We start from the raw sequence: 24,575 nt of genomic DNA, 5'->3' as shown, positions 1-24,575 counted from the left end.
GGAAGCTCTTTTCCCTCTCTTAGATAACTGAAGATCTGAGGGTCTCTTCTCCCTTTTTACTCAGCTACCGTGTTTCCCTGAAAATAAGACCTAGCCAGACCATCAGCTCTAATGCGTCTTTTGGAGCAAAAATTAATGTAAGACCCAGTCTTACTTTAACATAATTAATATCCCAGGTCATATATTAATTTTTGCTCCAAAAGACGCATTAGAGCTGATGGTCTGGCTAGGTCTTATTTTCGGAGAAACACAGTACGAGCTAACCCAACCTAGAGTTTTCTCTTTTTGGCTACCTTCTTTACCATCAATGAACTGAGCCTTTCCCCTCACCACTTTAGGGCTTGCTCCAAAGACCACAGGATCCAGCCACTTGGAGCTACAAGCACTTCACCTCTCATATTCCCAACCTCTCATTCATGAGAACTGAGAATGGTCTTTTTTCTCTGCTTTGCAAAATCATGCTGTAACTCAAATGCCAACCCTTGTAAAAAGCCTTTCCCAAGCCCTACTCTGTTCCCACAATACTTCATTTATCTCTCTATAGAACCTTCCACAGTTCAAACTTGGGCAAATTACGCAACCTCTTTATGCCTATTTTCTCATCAGAAAAATGTGAATAGTGTGACAGGTTGGGTTCCCCAGGAAGCAGACTCTTACATGATTAGTGTGCAGATTTATTAGGGAATGCTTTTGGGACCATCACTTGTGAGAAGAAGAATCTGGCAGAGGGTGAAAACGAGCCATGATGCAGTCTTAATGATATACCTCAGCTGCCACAGGTTGTTCTGGAGATGGAATGTTCCATCAGAACTGTCCCAAGGGCTGGGCCTTCCAACGATTCCTATTAGTAGTCCTGCGTTGATCAATCATAGGATGTGGCCTCCTTGGGAGGGGATGTGATATTAGACAATGCCAGAAGGGGGTTAAGAGCTGATGGTTGTCTGTGGGCAATACTCCTGGCTGATGGGGTAGTAAGCCCTTCATTCCTGAAGGGGATCTGAAAAGTACATTTAGTGTATTAGGGCCCACCACTAATAGTATCTACTGTATTTTGCTGTGTATAATGCGCACCCACGTTTTTGGCCCAAACTATTTCGGGAAAAAATCTTTTGTTTTAATTTTTAATTAAAATTTTTATTTGTTTACATTTAGGTACTTGTTTTTTGTATTATAAAGGAATTTTAGCATTTATTTATTATTACACTTTTAATTCATAAGCATAAATAAAAGAATATATAGTTTGAATATAATCTTCAAACTATAGACGGGGAAGGAGATTTAACTCAGCTTTTTCACAGCTCATAAATGGTGAGGTTGTCAATGGAACTATCAACCCAAGGTAAGTACTTAATCTCCATCAGTATGTGTTAGGCTTTATTTTCCTGCCTGTTCAATATAATTCATTGATAGGCTTTAAGATTATTTATTGTACACTGCTTTGTGCCAAACACAGGTGTCGGGATACAGAAATGAGCAAAAGTTAAAAGTCCTTGCCTCTAAGGATCTCACTTTCTTGGTGGCAGGTGACCGACATATCTAGTCAGGAGGCAATAGCTGTCACAAAGAAATACAAGCTGGTAGAGTTAAGAACAGTGGTGCAAATGTGCTCTTGTGGATAGTGGTCTGGCAAGTCTCAGATGCTAATCTTTGAGAAGGAACTTGAAATACGTATTGAACATCGATGAGTTAAAAGAAATCTGGAGGAAGTGTTCTAGACAGTAGGAACAACAGCAAGTGCAAAGTCCTGAAGTGGATTGAGCCTGCGTGTTGTAGGAACAGGCGGAAAGCTAGAGTGAACGAGGGGCCTGAGCGGTTGGAGATGAGGTAGGCAGGAGCATATATATATATACATATACTAATATTTTCCTAGCCTGAGACTAGTAAAGCGGCAAGAGTGTGCAAAGCTGTCAAGAACCCACAAAGGGCAGGATGAAGCGGATTTCCAACAGCGGAGCTACTGGGGCGCCTTTCCTCCCTGGGCAGGGTCAAGTTAGACTATCGCACGGGATGGATCGGGTTCTGCTCTCCGAAGACCAACCCTCGCCCGCGGGCGGAGGCGGACAGCTCGAGCAGACCTCGGCGGCCCCCGGCCCATTGGCACTGCACCGGCCGCGGTTACCAGCAGGCGGTGTAGTGAGCGCGCCTGCAGCTGCAGCTGCAGCCGCCGCCGCCGCCGCCGCCGCCGCCCGCCCGACCCAGAGAGCAGAAAGGAGGGGACCGGAAGGAGCCGCTGGTGCTGCGGGAAGTGGCAGGAGCGGGAGGCGGGGACCCACCTGGAAACGCCGCGGCGCCGCTGTCGAGCTTCCTGCGGCGGCGGCGGCCACCCGAGCAAGTGCTGTGGCGGGATTGGAGAGCGGCCACGGCGGCGGCACCTTCTCTAGTGGCCCGCGGCGATCGGCCCCGCAAGAAAGGTGAGCACGCGCTCAGGGCACGTGGTAAGGGCCAGACTCAGGAGAGGAAGAATGGAAGAGGAGGAGGGAACCCGGGGTACGATCGGCTCTGGGACCCGGATTTGCACCGGAGCGCTGAGAGGGGGGTGGACTGGAGGCGGCGGCGGCAACGGCGAAGCCCCCACGTGGGGCGGGGGTGCGCGCGCACGTGTGCGCGGGCGAAAGGGGTGCGGGGAGGGCTCTTGGGAGGGAGACGGGCGCGCGCTCGCCCAGTAGCGTAGCCCACGTGACGGGCACGCTGATAGTCTGCTTCCACGTGACAGGGAGGCTGGCTGAGGCTGAGGGATGCTACCGTATATCTGTGTAGTATAACCGTGGTTATCAGGGGTTTTAGAGTAGTTTGCCACTTTTCTTTTCTACTAGGGGAAATAGGATAAGAAATGTAAGGAGGAAGAGACTTCCTGCTTTTTCTCTATTTTACACGTTTTTCAGTCCGTTAATGAAGCACTTTTTAAGTACCGAACTACTGATTTTTCTGTACCGCCATGTTGGTGCTAGGGGAAACTCGCGAGATGCTAGTGGGTTTGTGTCGCGAGATCTCTCGATTCTCGCGGGACCTTGTTGGCAGAGCAGTTGTCCTGGATGGCGGAGCCTTGGGTTCCGAGGCCTGGGACCCGCAACTCTTTCTACCAGGCAAGTTGTTAGGGAGGGGCCGGGGCGAGTGCCTCTTAGTGCCGAGAGACGTGCTGTGTCAGCTTCCTCTAGTCTTGAAGGGAATATATTGACCCCATTGAGGCGACACGGTCTTCCTCCCCACCCCCCTGCGGGCGCTCGGCCACCTGCAGTCTGCATCCCTCAGCCCGGGCACCTTCTCCCCCGCGCAGTAGTAGTTCCACCCCTGTCCCAACTCATTGGAAGTCTGGAGCCGTGCTCGCGCAGACGTGAGGATTCCATTGGATACCGTTGCTCTTACTTTCAAACGTTCTTGTCAGTTTTTCCCCTTGTTGCCATTTTCTAAAGAATTCCAAGCCTATTAACCATTCTGTCGCTTGTTTCTGCTGCGGTACCTTTCTCCACTGGCCATTCTTAGACGCTTAAAACAGTGCCTTCCATTTCTTCCCCCTGGGCATCATTTACTCCCATTTATTTGGTCATTAATAATTTGCTCATCACTCTAACTTACTTTGTATCTACAATAACTTTTGACAGTATTTGGAGGGACCCCTGATGTCTCTGATAGTACCTGATGTTGGAATAAAATTGTTCTTTTAATCTTTATACATGCCTATTAACTCATAATTACTGATAAGATTTTGGTACAGGTTGCCATCTTTGATGTTCAGGGATAGTTGTTTTAGGTTACATATTTAAGGCAATATTGGAATGTTTTAAGTCAAATTTTTAATTAAAAGCAAGCTTCTCTTAAACTTTGGTATCAGTTTGAGTTCAATTTTTCTTCAATGAGTTTGACATCAAATTAATTTTTCTGCAATTCTAATGTCTAATGAATTTACTGTAGACTTTAATATTCTTGATAATTCTTTGGATTTATTTAGTATTCTTAGTGGGGAGTTAATTATAAAACTAATCAGATAACTCAAGTAATCCATTCATAATTTTTAAGAAACCACAAAAGTGTTATTTGCTTCTATGCTTAATACAGAGAAGTATATAGAATAAAAGTTTCCGTTACACTCTACCAAGTTTTCTTCCTCAGTCTTAAATCTCTGACCACTTTTAGTGGTAGCTGTGTATTTTTCAGATGTATTCCATGTATTGGGTTTTTTTTTAACAAAGAGAAAGAATTGGTGAGATGTTGTTTTAAGATCCAATGTCACGACATTAGCAATCAGTAAAATTTTTCCTACTCAGTTCAATTTTTATTTAGTAATGTATGCCTATTGTCTTAACTCATGCATTCTTGCTTTAAAAAACGTAAATTTTTTGTTCATACGGACTTTGGGGTGGTACAGTTTTGTGAAAATATCTTGAATGATAGCATTAATATTCCTCCATTAGAGACTTAGTATGCTGGTAGCTTTGTACAAAAATAAAGTTCATGTAAAATAGGATTTAAAGAAGTAAATATAACTTGTTTTATGTTTTTAAGTTTAATTTGTGTTATATATTTACCCTAATATTCATGTTTATATTTTATGATACCTACATATTCTAAACTGTGACCCAAATATGAGTAAGGAGTTTTTCAGAAGTTTTAAAAGTTAGCAGCTCAATTAAAATAATAGTTCAACCTTGCAATGTAGTGAGCTCAACTGGAGGGTGGTTGATATATCAGTAGTTAATATAAACATACATATACTCAAAAGTTGCTAAGCAGCATTTTGTGATTGTTGTTTTTGTCTTTTTCCACCCAAACATACTAGCAATATTCTTTGCCAGACCTGTCACATAAAAAAAAAAAAAAGTCCACTTTTCTTGGGCAATGTGGTTTTCTATTGTAATAGTTAAAGTAGGATTGTTGAGGAATAAAACTTGTAGTTGAGAGAGGTGATGTGGGACAGGGGAAGAGGAGACATGCGAGTCTATAGATCGATGCTGAAATGGAATTGGAGAAGTTGCAGAGAAAAGAAAGAATGGTAGAAGGTTGACAGAGCCATAGTCTAAGAATAGGTAGTTGGTTGGAGGGCAATGTGAGTTGACCAGAATTTGGAATCAGTATTTGAAGCATTTATTTTCCTCTTAAATAGTTTTTTGGACAGTTTTTGGTCCTCCACCAAAATTGCTCAATATCACCTGTCATAAAAAGTCAGCAACTGAAGTTGGTACTTAATTGAAATTATACTTAGGTGTAGCCCTCTTGTTAAATAACATTTATTGAGTGCATTTTAATCGTTTTTTAGAAGTAGGAAATTGTAAAAATGACAAAGGATTCAAATGTCACAGTTCTATTCATGGTCTTTGCAAAGCTAGCTACAAAATTTTGCTTGTTAATTGGGCCTTTGCTATAATATATGTTCCTTAACTCTTACAACTTTGTTTTATAAACTGTTATTGATAGCGGATGTTGGGAATTACCAGTCTGTAAAAGACATACAGACTAAATTATCTAAAGTATTAGTTAGAAATATACTAAGAAAACCCAAAGAAGAGGAGAAATGTGTCTTACATGATTTGAATTTGCTTAGGAAAACTTAACCAAGAAATTTTATTTTTCTTTTCTCAATTATTCCTGTCATAGAAGTGATGTATGAGAGCTAATGAGCTTTAGTCATCAGAGAAAATAACAGTGATAATATATTGATTTGTCCTCACTTGGATTTTTTTTTTTTAAGGTCTGACATAATGCTAATTTCCATAGACCTATAACTCTGTAAACTGTACCTCGTAATACTTATGTTACATATTAATTACATCAAGAATATACATTTATTTCTTACCTCTTCTTGAATCAGTGTCCAAGAGATTACAGTAAACTGCTTGACCAGAAATTTCCATGAAAGTACGTTGCAGGTGCTTTTCAAAAAAATCTGTCTAAATTCATATGAAGATTAAGTCTGGATTTAACTATAAAGAATATTTGCTGGAAGACTTTGATTTTTAAAGTAGTATTTAATGTAGATATGGTACACACTGTGGTGTAAATATCTGTAGTTAATACTGTGATAGCCCTGTAATTATGTTTTAAAAAACACTGTCAGTAAATATTTCCCAAAGTCATAAATCTTGACTTGTAAAACCATGGAATATGAACTTTGCCATTTTATTTGAACTTGTCCTCATCTCTTCCTGTTTTTTTTTTTGTTTTTTTTTTTTTTTTTTTTTAGCTCTTCTTTCTCATTTATATAGGTAATTTTTGTCTTGTCAGAGACAAATGAGTTGAGTAACTTTCCCTGAGGAGACTATGAAACTATGTATTCAGTTATTTTATTATTTTTGGAACTCCATTATATTTATAAATTAGTAATTCAACGACTTTTTGAGTGCTAGTGATCTCAGCTACTTGAAGCAGCAGGGATCCTGAGCCTTCAAAAGAACTAACCAAGTACAATAATCCTATGGTCTTTATTCAGAAATTACCAATTGGAGTAAAATAACTTTAAATTTTGTAGCCCTAACAGCATTGGTTATCTGATTTTTTAGCCCACAGATTATAATCCATAGGGTTGACCATTGGAATTAGGCACACTGACAACTGAAATGTCATTTATTTCAAGGGAAAAGGAAGAAGTGCTATTAAAAAGAAGATGGAACTATGGAACTTAATAGTATTATAAGGCTATTATGTAGCTATGTACAGTCTTATAAGCATTACTTCTGAGGGGATCAAAATTCTGTAGAGAAGTGTATAGTACATGATGTGTCACAATGATGACCTTAATCATAAACATTTATTCTATGGACTGTGTTGAAGGAACTAAGAAGTTGGTGTTTTTTAAAAAGATTGTTATAAAAGTAAAAGTTTTTCAAAGTTTTTAAAAATGTGTTTCAATTTTCTAGAAAATTCACTTACAGAACTTACCTGACGATAACAAATAAAAATGGTGCTGTTTATGGAATTTCCTTTATTTCATTGTATTGCCTTTATTTATTTCCTTATTTAATATTTCATGGGATTACCTTCCAAATAAGGCTGTATTGCATTTAATATTTGATGTTAGTAATAATTAACCAGTTGTCTACAGAGTATAGAACATTTGTTGATGGACGAATTTTCAAAGCAGATAATTAGAGTTAGTAAATGTCCTGTCTGTATGATTCAGTTCTATAGTTTTGAACCCCAATGTTGAGTCTCCATCCGTACACACTGAGTATCCTGAAGTGAGACTCAGTTTCATATGGAGTCATTGACAGTTTTATATTGTAGTGGATTTTTTGTTGTTGTCGCTTTGCCTACCTTCTTAGTCTCTTTTAATGTTAATTTAAACCACAGGCTTCCTTCAGTGATAGAGTGATGATAGATAGTACTTGATTTAAAGTGTATGTGTATGTGTTTTAATGATTTCAGTGGCTGACTTGAGGATTTTAAATCTTAGGAATTAATAGAACTATATAAACATTTTGATATATTTTTTTCATTATTTTAAGTATATGTCTTTTATAGACTTGCAGATAAAACATTAATTTCAAGTCCTGCTTTTTAACCTTATGTTAGGTAACATTTTCCCCATTCTCACTATGAGTCTTCATAACCATTATTATAAATGGTTGTATGATGTTCCATGTGTAGATGTATCATTCTGCTATTCTAACTTTTTGCATATATAAATAACAGTGTGAAAAACATTTATACATAAGATGTTTTCTGTATATAGTATTATGGTCTACTATATTGCCAGAAATTATTTTGAGATACAAGTTAAAGGCTCTTAAAATACACATTGTCACAATATTTATCAAAAGTATCAATTTATACTCCCTTGGAGTGACTGTTGCTCTATATCTCAACATTAAATATTACTTCTAAAAACTTAATGAGGTGTAAGTCATATTATACCACTATGATTACATAATGACATGAAACATTATGCTTAATAGATGTATTTCTTTTGTGAATTTTTAAAATAAACAATTTAAAAATTAATGTAAACAGATCTTTTGACCTAATTTTGTACTACTGATCTTAAATTCCCTTCTCCAGAAATGTAATAAATAAACATACTGATTTAATACTCAATACTGTTTCTTTAATTTTTCTAAGTTAGATTTAAATAAATTAAGTTATTACCTCATCTGGCATTGGTGTGAAGTGAGAATCTAAATGTTTTCCTCCAAATTGGTAATTGTCTTAACTCTGTTTATTAAATAATCCTTTATTTTCCCCATTGTTTTATGTTTCATTTTTAATTTACATTTATATTTGATATTCATTTTTACCCTAAACTTTAAAAAGATTAATATTGTTTTCTAGATGCTTATTTGACATGTTTGATGTTGTTTGCCCTGGTCTCTTTATTGTGGTGTTTGTTTTCTGATTGATTTTTAAGAGTATTTTCTAAATTGAGGATAATAAAGCTCATTCTGTACAAAACAGTGTTTTATAATTTCTTGTCATCTAAAATTTGAAATATTCTTTTCTCATACCCCAGAATTTATTAGGATTAAATGCAGCAACTTCTCCTTTCTTGAATGACATAATATGAAACTAATAGTACAGTACTAGAGGCTGTAAAGAGAAAAACTACTTTGGTAGATTTTGTAGAATTAGAGAAATAAACTTATAAGATCACCAATTTAGGGTGTGTGCCTAAGGTTCCTTTATTAAACACAGTAATATACAACTTGACATATGGCTCTAATATGTTTAATGAAAAAGTGCTAATTGGTAGTTCTAGTACTCATGTTACAGAATCACAATACCTTCTTCAACTGTTAAGAACAGCATGGCAGTGTAGTGCATTTACTGAAATTTAATAGTGAATAATCTAAGAAATTCCGGGTGGACATTAGTGGGGGCATCCATGCCAAGGAAAGCATTTCTAATATTGAAAGTTCTTTTTGTTTAGGAAGGATGGTTTTTTCCTTTATGAAATAATTATTCAAGATCTTAGTCATTTTTAAAAAGTGAGATATTGGTATTTATTTACATTTTAAAACTGGTGGCTTCAAAGCTTATATTTTATTAAATAGTGACTTTAGTATTTTCTGCTGTTTACAGATTAATGTGTGATTGATTACATTAATGCTAGGGGAAAAAAACAGATTAACTTCGTGAGCCTTAATAAATATTTGAAAAGATGTGTATCCTGTATTTAGGGATCACAGAATTGCAGATGAAAAACTTGATGTGATGATATTTCTTTTTTGCTTCATTTGGGATGAGACTTAAAGGGATTGGAACATAATTTGTCTTTTATTTCTATTGGAATTCTGCTACCTCATAAGGGATGAGTTGATTTGCGAAATGGTACTAAAGTGGTCCAGGAAATAGCAGTTGCTAATTGTATTTTGGCACTTACTAAGTTTTTTTTTTGTTTGTTTGTTTTTTTAAATTGGTCAGAAGTTTAAGGAAAACAGATCCTGCAGTTCATATACACTTCCCTATTAGAATGAAGATTTATGTATTTTATAAAGTGAAATAATGCTTCAATTGGCTTAGCTGTATTATAGAAGGAGTTACCAAGATTTTTTTCTCCTGAAAAATGTGTGTGTGTTTGTGAGATTTGTCTACTGATAGTCCTTGAGGAACTTTGTAATACTTCTCTATGTTAACTTCCCCCTCAAACCTGTAATTCTTAATCCTGTCTCCATTAAATATAAAATTTTAATGTTTTTGCAGTAATATATTTCATTTCCCGAAGGAGAAATTTCCTTTTTTTCCTCCCTCCCTGCTTTTTTTTAAATAAAAAAATGTAAATATGATTAATTCAGAAAGTTCCCATAAGTTTACAGTTCAATGAATTTTCACAATGTGAACACAGCTGTGTAATCATTAGTAAGAAGCAGCAGAACCTTGTCAGAACCCCAGAAACTAGGGTTTTTCCTTATTCTGGTCATTAACCACCACCCCTCCATGGGAAACCATCATTTTGATGTCTAGTACTATAGAATAATTTTGTCTGCCTTTGAACTTTAATTTTCGTTATAAACGTTATTGCATCTTTATCCTGTTTTGATAGGCGTAACCTGAGAAATCCTAGAGTTCAATCTAATTTATACCTGGAGATCTCAGCACTTTCACTTAGACATTTTTCTCATGGCATTCAGAGTTTTCCAGAACTCCCTAGAAGGGGATATCAAAGAAAAAAAGCCTTCTTTGTTTTCGGATGGGTAGACCCTGTTTCTGTTTTAATGTTAGTTGGGCAAATAGGATACTTTTAATTGCTGTCATTGGTGACCTACAACAGCACCTCAGCTTTTATTTTATTTTGTTTTTCCACCTAAAAATTTTGTTTTGGATACTTTAATACAGCATTCCTGACCAAGCTAACGGCTTTTTGGACTTTATTCTATGACGTGGCAGCTTTCTTTTCATTCTTTGAATTCCTTTTCAGCAGTGATTCCCGTTCTAATTCTTATGGCAGACGCCCTCCGGTATCCTCTATTATTTCAAAGAATGTTGTGAGTGCCTTTGCCCCCAAGAAAAAAGTCCCAGTTTATGTTTAAGCCATTTTACTTTTAAGATATTTATGAACAGTACAACACTGTGGTATGCAGATTATAAAATCAAATTGTAGGCTACCAAAAAATTGAGAATCAGCTAAGAGTTTATTAGCTAGTTAGTATTTGAGGCTGGCTTCAAGTGTAAGTGCAACTGTCTTTTATCAGAAATTCTCCCTTTTCTACCCCTCCATTTCACTTTCTTAATTTTAAAGAAAGACATAGTGAAAGATTTATTACTATGTTGATGCACATAATTTTTCTTTCAGATAAGTCCCATTGTTAGCCTGAAAGATACACTTAATTTTCTTTACAAATAGATCTTTTTTACTGTCATTAATTATTAGCTCCAGAATATCATAAATGGCCTATAGCTGTTGAAATGAGCTGTTTTGTTGAATAATTTAAGATTAACACATACCTACATTTCAGACTCTACTGGTCTTTTATTTGCTGAACTTTTGTGGAAATTCAACGTTATGCAAAGTTTTAGTCTTATTTCTAAAAAAAGTTTTTTGGTGTTTTCTTGGCCTGGAGATTTTAAATGTTTGGGGTAACATGGTAGAACATTATCTCATGAAGAATGAAGGAGAGACTAATTGACATACATAACGGATATAGAATTACCACTAAATTTGAATAAATGCTGTCCTTACTTGGGTAATGCGTCAGGATATTTTCCAGTTTGACCTAAGCCACATATATAGGTAGATTCGATTCTTTCTATAATTAGCAAAATTTCACCAAGGAAATAATGATTCATTTGTAACTATAAAGCAGTGGTTCTCAAACTTGAGCATGCATCATAATCATCTGGAATATTTGTTGTTTTTAAAGAAATCATGGACGACTGGGCCCCATCCGTAGAGTTTCAGATTTAGTAGGTGAAGAGACCACACTTTGAGCACCAATATTAGGGTACAGTAAGTACACCTACCTTTAAAAAAGTACACACCTCACAAATGATTCTGATGTACTTCCTAGCTGAGAATCTTTGTGCAGTTCTCAAAATATGGTCCTGGGGATAGCAGTGTAACATCATTTGGGAACTTATTCCAAATGCAAATTCTCATGCCCTGCGTGGAATCCAGAAATCTGTTTAATAAAATAACCCTCCCAGTGATTCTGATGTGTGCTAATAAAGTGTGTGAACCACTCTTGTAACTCAAAAGCTAAAATTTGGCACCAGCCCGGGAATTTGTTAGAAATGCAAATTTCAGGCACCCAGATCTTTCTGAATAACAGAATCTCATTTTAACTAGATTCCCTGGCAGTTTGAAGGTATATTGAAGATTATGAAGGGCTTCTCTAGATAATTTTAAAAACTATTATAAAAGTAATAGTAACATCAATATTTACTGAAAATTTTCAGTGTACTAGATACATATAAATACTATATTCATTATCATTTAGTTCTCACAACAGGCTTGGAAGGATGGTTACTGTTACCCTCATAATGCAAATGAGCAAGCTGAAGCAGAGGTATCCTATCTTGCTCAGTGTCACACAGGTGCTAAATTACGGATTTCAGATATGAACCTAAGCATTCTGCTTTTGGTGTTTGAGGTGGTATCAGGACCATTTAGGTGTGTTGTATGTGTTTTTTCCTTTTTGTTCCAGTACCATAGTACATATTGAATTCTAATGAACTTTTTGTGTCACATTTTACAATGACATTTACATTTTTCAGATCTTACATTCAGGATTGTTTTTGCTATAATCTTGTGTTTTAGACAGGAAAACAGGACTGGAAGTACTGTCTTTCTGTGAAAATAAGACCTAGCTGGACCATCAGCTCTAATGCGTCTTTTGGAGCAAAAGTTAATATGAGACCCAATCTTAATATAAGACCGGGTCTTATAATATAATACTGGGTTTTATATGATACAAGACTGGGTCTTGTATCATATAAACCACACTATCACAATATTATTGACTATATTCCCCGTACTGTACATTACATCCCCATGACTTGTTTTATACCTGGAGATTTAGACCTCTTTCCTTTACGTTTTTTCCCCCCTTTAATTTTTCAATTACAGTCAACATTTCAATTATTCTTTTTTATTAATTTCAGGTGTACAGCATAGTGTTTAGACATTTATATATTTTAAGAACTGATCCCCCTGACTAGTCTAGAACCCACCTGGCACTATAGATGTTATTACCATATTATTGACTATATTCCCTATGCTTTACTTAACATCTCCATGACTATTTTTGTAACTACCAATTTGTACTTCTTAATCCCTTCCCCTTTTACACCTCCTACCCCTCCAAAGGCCCTCCCATCTGATACACATCAAAAAGTTTTCTGTATCTATGAGTTTGTTTCTATTTTATTTTGTTCTTTAGATTCCACACATAAGCGAAATCACATTGCATCTGTGTTTCTCCGTCTGACACTACTCAGCACAACACCCCCCAGGTCCGTCCATGCCACCGCACTTGGCAAGAACCCATTCCCTTCCATGGCAGAGCAATATTCCATTGTATACATGTACCACCACCTCTTTATCCATTCTTCCATTCATGGACACCCAGGCTGCCTCCACATCTTGGCCATTGTAAACAATGCTGCAATGAACATATGGATGCACACGCCCCCTCAAAGTAGCATTTGGGTTTCTTCAGATAAATACCCAGAGTGGGTGTCTCTTGTTTATAGCCTTTGTTTTAAAGTGTCTTTTGTCTGGAGTAAGTATTGCTACCCCAGCTTTTTTTTTTTTCCTTTTCATGAAATATCTTTTTCCATCTGTTTAATTTGAGTCAATATGTGTCTTTCAATCTGAAGGGAGTCTCTTGTAGGCAGCATATGTAAGGGTTTGTTTTCTTATCCATTCAGCCCTCCTATGTCCTTTGAATGGAACATTTAATACATTTACATTGAAACTAATTGTTGATAGATATGTAACTATTGCCATTGTATTATTCATATTTTTGGTCTGTTTTTTATATCTTAAAGAAGTTCCTCTAATCCTTGTAATACTGGTTGGGTGGTGATGAACTCTAGCTTTTTCTTTTCTGGGAAGCTAATTATCAGTCCTTCGTTTTAAATGATAGCCTTGCTGGGTGGAATACCATTGATTTGTAGGTCCTTGCTTTTCATCACATTGAATATTTTGTGCCAATCCCTTCTAGCCTGCAAAGTTTCTGTTGATTAATAAGCTGACAGTCCTATGGGAACTTCCTTACAGGTTATTCATTGCCTTTCTCTTGATGCTTTTAGGATTCTCTGTTTGTATTTAACCTTTGGCTTCTTTGGAACTGCGTTTTCTGGACATGTATGTCTGTTTCTGTTGCCAGGTTAGGAAAGTTTTCAGTCTTTATTTTTTCAAATAGGTTATCAATCCCTTGCTTTCTCTCTTCTCCCGGTACCCCTGTCAGCGAATATTGTTATGCTTGATGCTGTCCCAGATAACTGATTTGATCCTCTGCTTCATCTAGTCTGCTGGTGATTCCATCTAGTGCAGTTGTTCATTTCAGTTATTGTATTCCTCACTTCTGACCAATTCTTTTTTATTGTTTCTGTGTCCTTTTTTACTCTTGCTATCTCTTTGTTAAAGTTCTCACTAAGTAACCATTGTTTTGAACTCTGTATCTGATAGGTTGCTTGCCTCCATTTTGTTCTTTTTCTGGAATTTTCTCTTGGTCTGTCTTTTGGGATGCATTTCTTTGTTTTCTGGTTTTGGCTGCCTCTCTGTGATTCTGTGTATTAGGTAGATCTGCTATATCTCCCAGTCTTGGCTGGGTGGCCAATACTTTGGTCTTTAAAAATAGAAATCTCTTAAGTTTATTCATCAAGGTGTTACTTATCCAAACTCTTTGTTCTCTTGTTACACTTTATTTTTGCGTGTAATTATAGTAAGGCACTTCTTACTGGTTAGTGTTTCAGGTAAAATTTCTCAACATTGGTAAGTGTAATGTATTTATTAAAGAGGCCCACAATGTAGTTCAGTACCTGGAGGCCCCAATGCACTAAAATACTCTTTGGGGTTCAATTCAAGTAAGACATGCAGATTTTCAGAGCAGTAGATGTAAGTGCTGTTGTTAGTTTCAAGGTATTAATATAAGGAAGGAGCACTGTGGTCACCTTATTAATTACAGATTTTGGGGGGAGGATTTCTGAGTCATTCTTTTTAAGTGTATAATTTAATGATTTTTAATAAATTTACAGTATTGTGCAGCCATCCCCAGAATCCAGTTTTAGAAAATTTCCACCAGTCCAAAAATTTTTCTTTTGCCTACTTTAAGTCATTTTCATGTTTGTCCTATTACAGGGTTTTTACAAAAACTCAGCAGGTGCATTTAGAAGTCCTTCAATATATACCATGCTCCAGCTTAGTAGTAAAAACTTATTTATAAACTTTAATCCAGAAACCTTTTTTACGTACAAGAAACTGAAAAAAAATATATTGTTATTCTAGCTCCTTATTTCTGTCAACGCAGATCAATTTACTTGATTGGTAAGCTTAAGGTGATAGGAATGGTAGTGTTTAGGCCTAGGAGACATTCTTTCTTTCACCAGTTGGCTACTCACAGTCTACTGTATGAAGAGGAAATGAGAAGATAATTAAGAGAAACTTACTATTTATAGTTGCATGATGAGACTGACAACTATAGAGGTCTGCTCTGTTTGGTGGTTGCTTGGTTTCTGGAAAACTACTGCATTTCTGTTGCCTTGATCTGAATAACTCACAGAATGAGTTATTCATTATAAATTTTTTTAAATTTTTTCTCCACATAGTGTGTTTTAAGAATTTTGAGGTTAAATAGCACAATATGTTGAATTAGGTAGTTCAGTTTCCTGACTTTTTGTGTCTCTCTAAACCTAGGTTTTTATGTTTGTATGTAAGGCTCTTTTTACATAAAAATAACTGAAGAATATGTATGACATGACGTGATAACAGTTTTTGGTTTTAATTAGCAGGCTAAACAATATATTAATAATAAAGATTATCAGAGCTTTTGATAAATGCTTTGCTGGCAGTTTAATCTAAAAGTTGAAGAGACTTGCTGGTGTGAAATTGATTATGACCAACAAAGATAAGCAGTGAGGGACATGGAATTACCGTGTTTTGCTGTATGTAATGCACACCCACGTTTTGGGCCCAAACTTTCAGGGGGAAAAAATCTTCCCTTTTAATTTTCTAATTTAAATTTTTATTTGTTTGCCTTTAGGTACTTGTTTTTTGTATTATAAAGAAATCTGAGCATTTCTTTTGTAACATTATGGTACAAGAAATTTTATGTAACAAATAATTGCAAAACACAAGAACAAGTACAAGGTACAAGAAAGTTTATGTTCCAGTAACAAATTTATGATATTTATGCATCATAGAAGGCCGAGAACTCATTCGTCATTGCAAGTTCAACAAAACCAGTTATCGTTTTTCCAGGGTATTATTTTGCATATGTATATCATAATTGATTTCTAGAGTTACACTTTTAACTCGTAAGCATAAATAAAAGAATTAAAAACGTTTATGTGGATATGGAATTAGTACTACCCATGTATAATGTGCATCCTTATTTTTCCCTCACAAATTTGGACAAAAAAGTGCAGTATACACAGTAAGATACGGTAATGATTACTGAACATCTTTTTTGGGCATGCAGACTCATTTTATGGTCGTTGCTTTGTGGTGTAGTAAAAAAGAATATTGCTGTGGAATCAGACCTGGATTTAATAAATCCTGGCTCTAGCATTTATGAGCTCTATAACTTTAAGCAAATTACTTCTCTCTAAGGCTTTGTTTTCCTCATTATAAATGATATAGTACTTCCTACTTGTATATCAGGTATATGAGGTACTTGATATAAAATATAAAATAGGTGCTTAGTAAATGCTATTTGTTATTTTATTGATGTGGAAATGGAGGCTCAGATAAGTTTGTTAACACTGCTAGTGACAAATATCTGACTCCAAAGCTTATGCTTTTCCAAAACTGTTCTTTGCTTCCCAAATGGAAATGGAAATCTTAGGAATCAAAAGATAGCGACTGTGTCATCCTGGAGTCATAGTAGGTAGGACTTCATAAAAAGCTGGTTTCAGAAGGTTCAGAAATAAGATTGGTAATAACCACAGGTAGTATAGTCAATATTGATAGGAGGCCCTTAAACATAAAACCTGTTATTAAAATTACAAAACATTTCCCTTGAGGGAAGAAAAATGTATGAGTCATTTAAGAAAATTATGTCTTCCACATAAGTCATTTCTAATAAGTTTCAAAAGAAAACATACCAAGAATACCTACGTAAATAATGGTTAATACAAAAAAGTCATGTCAATGAGAATGTGAGGAGGCTAGAGTTCTGAATGAGTTAAAGTTTTCAAAAACTGATTCAGGACAACAGAAAGGGCTAGTTTTAGCTAAATTCAAAGCAAGATCAGTAAGGAAGAAAGAGGCCCAATGATTGGGCAGATAACATTAAATAATGAGAACTACTCAAATCCTATTTTCTCTTAGATCTAGGAGAATGATTTTCATACTAGAAGGCAGACAGTCCTGTTTAAAGAGGAAATTTTATTCCGTGATATGTGTTATGTGATAAAGAGTGTCTAGTTTCATTAAATAAAATTAGTTCTAATTACTTAGAGCAATGCATTAGCTCTAATGAATTAGGACAACGAAGCTTCATTGTTTCTTGTGTCTGTGGGTACTTTTGGCTGTAGAGAAGACCATTTATAATTTTTTGTAAAATGTTGAGTAATTAAAATAAATTTAAAAACTTGTCTTTAAGTTCAACTTTATTAATAAATTTAGGAAGTTTAATATAAACTAAGAATACTTTTATTTTTCTGGGTGGCGGTGGGGGAATGACACTTCGATTAATATATTTTAGTAATTCTAGTTGAACAAATTAAATCTTCCTTAAAATGCCCTTCCCTGGTAAAATGGCTTCTGTACTTGTTTTCTTTTCCTGTAATGCTCTTCTCATATACTTGCATGGCTCGCTCCCTCACTTCTCAGGTTCACACGTCACCTGATCTAGAGAGGTTTTCCCTGGTGAAGGAGTTTCCAAGGGGCATCGTTTACATAGATTTCTGTATGAATGGTGCTCACTGGTGTGACCCTTATTACGCCATCTAAAGTAGTAGTACCTCTTCCCTTCACTTCCCTGGGTTTATTTTTCTTCATAGTGATTATCATACCTGGTATTTATTGTTTGTGTCTTCTTATTCAATTGTAAGACCCATGATGGTTGAAATTACGTTTTGTTCACTAATTTAGTTCTCAGAGCCTGGAATGATGCCTAGTTCATGGTGGATGCTCAGTGATTTGTTAAACGAATGAGTTGACACCATATAGTACTTGGAACAATGTTGGTCAGTAGCAAAATGCACTGTGAATGTTAGTTATTAGTACCAACACTGCTCTTACTTATGTTCCTTATATTTATACATTAATATACCAGCTCTTATTTTTTAGCACTTCATATGCCTTATGGAGTAAATGTGAAATTTCAGCAAGCTGGAGTTTCCCAAATACTTAAAACTCTTTTAAAGTTAATAAATGAAACTTGTAAATATAGTGAGTCACAGGTTCTCTTAAACATTCCAATACTGCTTATTAACCAAACCAAATACTCATACCTTTAAAGTCATATGTCTGAAGTTAGTTATCTTAAATTTAGAATCAGAAGGCTGTCAGATTCTATGTTAAACTTCTCTTAAATATTACAAGAACTACAAGGAAAAGTACATAGTTTTAAACTTAAAATAGAAATATTAATATCATGGGTTTGCTGTGCTTAATTTCAGTATTTCTAATTATTTTGGAGTTTGGACAGTTTAAGGGAAGCATTTTGTTGTCTCAAGCAAGTTGAAATTTCTGTTACAGTTTATGACCACAGATCAGTTACCATCTCTTGACAGGCTGATTATTAGCCTGACATTGGCCTTGGTTTCTGTCCAGGTGGTTTTTCTCATGCCACAGATGGACACATTGAACCTTTACAAAAATCTCCCCTATAATAATCATCGCAATGGAGCTCCAAGACTGTGAGTGCCCTTTGGTTTCTTCTGAATTCAGGTTTATGGCCTTTCGTCCTTTCGTAAATATTTTGTAACTGCTTTTTAACTCCATTGCTTGATCAAATTCTGTAAACCTTACCCAGGTTGCTTCACCACTTGATTGGATTCCAAGAATCCATTTTCTTCTACCTGGATAATGTCATAGGTTTTAAATGACATTTAAATGACAAAGGAACTGGAGGTGTTGATAGCCTTTGTTAATTTGTGGTGACTCAGATAGTATGCCAGAAGAGTAGAAACTGATATAAAGTCTTGTTGTTTTTTTTTTAAATAGTAGGTTTGGGAATCATTCTCAATCCTTTGAGGTGAGGTAGAGAAATATAGGGTAGCTCATCAGCATTACGAACATTACATTAATAGGTATAAAATAACCTTTGTTAAATAGTGTTACAGAGGAATCGGTGTCAAACTTAGGGATGTATCTAAAAAGGCTGTTTTTGTCCTTGTCCATTTTAATATTTTTATTAATTCTTTGGATAACCAAACAGTTGTGCTTATAAAATTTCTGAATAGCTCAGCTGGTGAGGATAAATGCCTAAAGAAACTTAAAATTTTGCCTGAAATCACACGCAGGAACCTGTATGTAAGTTGCTTAAAAGTGAGGAGTTTAAAAAATATGGAATTCAACTGAAAAGGTTCTGTGAGCAGAATTCTGTTCAGTTCGCCAATTTGAAGGCACTATACAAAGAATAAAAATGAATTGCACTGTCCTTTCAAGGAGCCTGTAATCAAGTAGGAATATAGACATATAAAACTCTACATTGCAAATTCTGTGACAGAAGAATGAACCGTTATGGGAGCTAGAGAGTGAGAGAGCAATTAATTCTGATGGGTCATTGAATTGGGCTTTGAGGAAGTTTTCCAGGAACTTAAGATGGGGAAAGTCATTGTGTCTTTGTTTTTTTAATTCTGCTTCTGAAAAATCAGAATCAGGGCTATGCTTATTAAGACATATATTTGTGAGCAGATAAAGAATAGCTTGGAATGGGATGCTAATTAAACTATTATACTCGTTTAGTGGGGCGATGATGGCCTGAACTGGAGCAATAATAATAGGATAGAAAGACTAGACAGTTTTTTTCAAGACATTTTACAAGTAGGGTTTGTTGATTGTATATTGGTGGGAAAAAGAAAGAGTTAAGATGTCTCAAAGTTTTTTAGTGTGGTTGGTTAGATATTTATCGTTGACATTGTTGATATAAGGAGGAGATAATTTGGGGGGATAGGAAGAAAATGACTAGGGATTTGTACTTGTTGAATACAAGGTATTTTTGGGACATCTAAATTGAGAGCTCAGAATATGCTAGTCTGAAGTTTGGGGTGGAGGTTGGGGGTAGACATATAAATCTGTTTATAGATTAAAATTATCTGAAAGAGTTATAATTATGTTACCTATGGGGAGAGGATTAGAAAGGGACATGTACATGTGGGGGGGCGGCGAAGCAGAGAGGAAGAGTCACAATGCATGACAAAAATGTAGGGGAAGAGACTTGGAAAATTTATCTTAGAAGCAGGACAATGAGAAGGAAATGGAGGTCAAAGGTGGGAATTGCAAAGGAAGGAGAGAAATGATGACTTGGTTAAAATCTTCAGAGGGGTTTAAAATGGTGGGACTGAGAAGAGAAACGTTTACATTTGGGGGAATAATTAGCTGGATTTGATAGAGACTTATAGTAATTTGGTTTTGAATATTCTGAGATCTAACAGCCTAAAAAAGAAACAAAACAAAACAAAGTACCAGGCTGCATTAATAGAATTCTGTGCATAATATAGGATATAATACGTATTCCATACTGGTTAGAACACATTTACAATGTTGGCCTTGCTTCTGGAAGCTGCATTATAAGAACAGTAAATAAAAAATTGAGTGTGTCAAGAGGAGTGTAACCAGATGATAAAGTGTATGAGAACCATTGAAGGAATTCAGAGTTCTTACAGTGGAGAAGGAATGACTAGGTAGCAATGAGTGAGGAATGGGAAGAGAGCTAATTTCAGGTTAAGGAAAGGCTGGAACGAATAGTTCCATAGAGTGGAACTAGATCCAAGTATACTGCCAAATTTTTCATTAAGAGCTGGGATATTCTCTTAAATAATTACAGTTACAAGGATCAAAATCAGGAAATTTAACAAGGTAATATCTAATTTGGAGTCCACAATCAAATTTTGCAAATTATCCTTATAATTACTTCCATAGCTTTTTAATCTCAAGGATCATACATTATATTTAATTATCCTTCCTCTGGTCTCCTTTAATATGAAACTGTTCATGTTTCTTGACCTTGACATTTTTGACGAGTTTAGGCCACTTATTTTGTTGAATGTACCTCAGTTTGTGTTTCTGATGTTTCCTTTTGGTTAGCTTCAGGCCATACACAGTTGATCCTTGCGCAGCACAGATATGAGGGGGCCTCCCTCCCCTGCACAGTTGAAAATGCACCTGTAACTTTTGACTCCTGAAGAAGTTAACTATTAGTAAGTAGCCTGTTTTTGACTGGAGGCCTTATCAATATATAAATACTGGATTAACACATATCTTGTATGTTATATGTATTATATACTGTATTCTTAGAATAATGTAAGGTGGAGAAAAGAAAATGTTATCAAGAAAATCATAAAGAAGATAAAATACAGTTACTGTATTGAAAAAAAATCCACATTATTCAAGTGGACGCTGACACAGTTCAAACCCTGGTTCAGGAATCAGCTGTATACTGATACCTTCCTCTCCAATCACTGCAGTGTATGTTTACATTTTCTACCTTTCCATATGAGTGAAGTCCTTTCTCCATTAATGGTAATTTAAGTTTTTTTGCCTAATGTTTAAAAATACCTTGTTTTAAATTTGAACAACTCAAAACTGGAGGCGTGTCTTGTGAGTTTAGAAACTTCCCTGAATTGGGAAAAGGACACTAACAACATTCCACAATCATCTCATTTTAGTCATGTGGTAGTTGAGATTGGTTAGGTTTTTCCCTTTTATAGAAAAGTAGTTACTCTCTCCTCAGACAAGTTGTAGTTTGTTACCAAATAAGTACAAAGTCCATATTCATTTTCCTGTGACAGAGTAACTAAGTGTCAGAAAGCTGTTAGGCTCTATCTTCAGAGCTAAATAACAGCTGAGGCCCTTTCAACCATTGTATTGGAAATTGCTTTTTTTGTGTGTTGCCATTATTAACTGTATGGTTTTTCTGGGTGATTTTTATGAAGGGTAGTTTTGTTTTTGTTTTTGAGTTAAAACAAAGCTCAATTTAATGATGGCAAATTAGGGTCACAAGTGTACTTTGAGTATATATGGGATTTGGGTTCTTGAGTTTTCCTGGAAAAGTTTTTATAAATGAAAAATGTGTTTATATTGTGTGTTCATAGATATGCGGTTCCTGTTAGATCAGCTATTAAAGTTATAAATTAGAAATGGAGATCAGCCTAGAATGATAGAAAAGTTGGATTTGGTCACAATGTATAAAGGGCAGGGAAGCAGTATAAGAGTTGGGCTATAAAATAATGGTATAGAAGTAATTGTGGCTTGACCATCTCATTTAAGAGGCCTATCTTTACCTGCTAGAAAGTGAACAGTACTATTGGTTCCTATTGGTGTATCTCTACTATAAATTCAGTTTTCTGGCTTCTTGTATATAGTACTGTTAGCTTCAAATGTAATTAACTTTTTCAAAATCTTTTTGTTGAAGTATAACCATATCATCATTAAATGTATAGCTCAGTGAATTTTCAGAAATTGAACACTCCCCAAATAACAAGTAACTAGATCAAGAAAGAGAACATCAGCAATGCTTCCTTTCGGTCACTTTCTACTTCCCCATCCCAAGCGTAACCTGTATGTAGACTTCTGACAGTATAGATTCGTTTTCTGATTTCGAACTTTATGTAAATGACTTCATGTAGTATTAACTTTTGAAGGATTTTAAACCTAAATATTTTTACTACTTTTGTTATTACAGAGTCATAAAAATTTTATCCAGTCACTTCTAGGAAAGAGCTTCTCTTTTTATTTGTGTGATTAGTTTAAAATGTGACCGCACTGGCTTCCATCAATGTGTAGAAATTTCAATAGCTCTATATGATGAAATTGCTGTTGACATTTCCAGAGAAAGGAACAGAAATTACATTAATTTATTTCTTCTGGGTAAAGATAAAACTTTTTTTAGTGAAAAACAAAAAAGTCATCAAGAGTGGTTTAGATGTAAAACAGGATTTAATTTGGAATATCCAACTTAGGTATTTTTTCTATAAGACTTTGATGGTGTTAATCTTCTCATGAACATACTGATTGGGAAGAGGGGTATCATTGTAGAAAGAAAGAAATGTAAAAAAGATAAAGGACTTAGTGATAAGTGTTAATTAAAACCAGAAATTAGACTGATAGGACAGCATAAAACTTTCTTCTAGTAGGGAAGCTTGATGGCACTTGACATCATTTCTTTTTCCCCCCCTGATGTCCTGTCTTCCTAGGACTTTTTTTACACTGTGGGTTTTCTTACTGTGGGAAATTGGATCATACTCTTAAAACAGTGGTTACTGAGGGATATGTTTAAAGTTCCGATAATCAGGTATTTGACATTTGGCACCTGTGTATTTTTCTGATAAACGTTGCTCCCTCAATGTCAAGTTACTCTGGTCTTTCAAATAAGAAAATTTTCCTTAGGCAAATTGAAGTACCCTAGAATTAGCATTTATAACCATTTTGTAGCCTTGAGCAGAATATCAAAATGCCTTGTTAGAGCTTCTAGCAAGTGTCTCTTTTAACCTTTATTGATTTCTGCTGTATTTATGACACATCATCTTCAGGTATGATTTTTAAAATTGTGCATGAATTAAAAACATTTGAGATCCTCTACCCTCACACCTCCAGTCATACTTTCCTTAAAAGGAAAAGTTTTTCTTTTTTTAATATTAGATGAAACTTTTTCATTTAAAAAGTTGATTAGGTTTATTAGGGAAAAAATGAAATAATAAATTGGTTAGTCTATATCAAAAATTGTGTTTTTATTAGTAACATTAAAACACTTAAAGCTACATTGAGTGATAGCAAATTAGTAAAGCATATTATAAGCTTTCTTTTCTATGTAAAGTATGGTTCATAAGCATATCTTAATGCACTATTTTGCGGAGTCATTTTAAAGTAAATTTAGAATTTTCATTAACAAATGTAGCTTTAAAGGTATTAAAAGCCACTTGACATTGTCTATCAAGGGCCTAATAAAGTTCATATTCTGTGACCCAGTAAGTCTGTTTTAAAGAAGCAATCAGGGATACAGACATACAGTGTGCAAAACATGTTCATCAAAGTGTTATTTATAATCAATAATAAAATATCAGAAGTAGCCTAAAAATCCTAACAGAATAGATATTGTTAAATTAGGAACAACTAAGAAGATTTTTATGTAGTCGTTAACAATTTTAAGACTTTAACAATGTGACATGTTAAGTATGTGTATGGGGGAAGCAGGATGCAAAACTATATGTGTGTGAATTTTGATTTAAAAAATGCACATAGAAATAGACATGGAAGGGAATACACCAGTATATCAAGTAGTTGTTGAAATGGGTTAAGCTATATTTGTACTTTATATTAAGGGTGTATCTAATAATAATTGTATAATAATTATTCATTTCATTTAATAAGTATGTATTGGACATCAAGCTCTAGACTAGGCTCTGAATTATTAAAGTACAAAACAGGTAAAATTTTTCCAGTGGAGTTTATATTCAAGTTGTGGGAGAGAGCAAGCAAATAATTGGTTGAACCTTTTTGAATTGCTGTTATTTGACTATTTTTGATCTAAATTGGCAATTTCCTTTGGTTCAACCTAATATATATGTCAGATGGTGATAAGTGCTGTAGAAAACAGTGAAAGGAGGGTAAAAAGGATAGAGATTGTGGTTGTGTGGGAGCAGGGAGTGGCTGCCAGGGACTATCATACAAGTATGCAGGTGGTCAGGGAAGCCTGATGTGATATCTGAGCAGAGAACTGAAAGAAGTGAGGGAACTAATGAGCAGAAAAGTATTCCACACACATGGTACAGTAAATTGAAGTTCTGAAGCCTTGCAGTTGTGTATTTGCTGTATGCTT

General features: G+C 35.3%; 1 protein-coding gene across 1 annotated transcript in view; it reads left to right on the top strand.

Moving 5' to 3' along the window:
• Positions 1-2,292: 2,292 nt before the first annotated feature.
• The window catches only part of ZZZ3 (zinc finger ZZ-type containing 3), a 91,807-nt gene continuing 69,524 nt past the window's right edge, over positions 2,293-24,575 (top strand). The window contains exon 1 of the mRNA XM_033115569.1: positions 2,293-2,411. The gene's annotated coding sequence lies outside the window, so the exon portion shown is untranslated. The remainder of the gene's footprint in view (positions 2,412-24,575) is intronic.

The sequence above is a fragment of the Rhinolophus ferrumequinum genome, chromosome 9 (genome assembly GCF_004115265.2).
Source record: "Rhinolophus ferrumequinum isolate MPI-CBG mRhiFer1 chromosome 9, mRhiFer1_v1.p, whole genome shotgun sequence".
In the NCBI taxonomy this organism is placed as follows: Eukaryota; Metazoa; Chordata; class Mammalia; order Chiroptera; family Rhinolophidae; genus Rhinolophus; species Rhinolophus ferrumequinum.
This window is presented reverse-complemented; position numbering and strand designations above follow the sequence as displayed.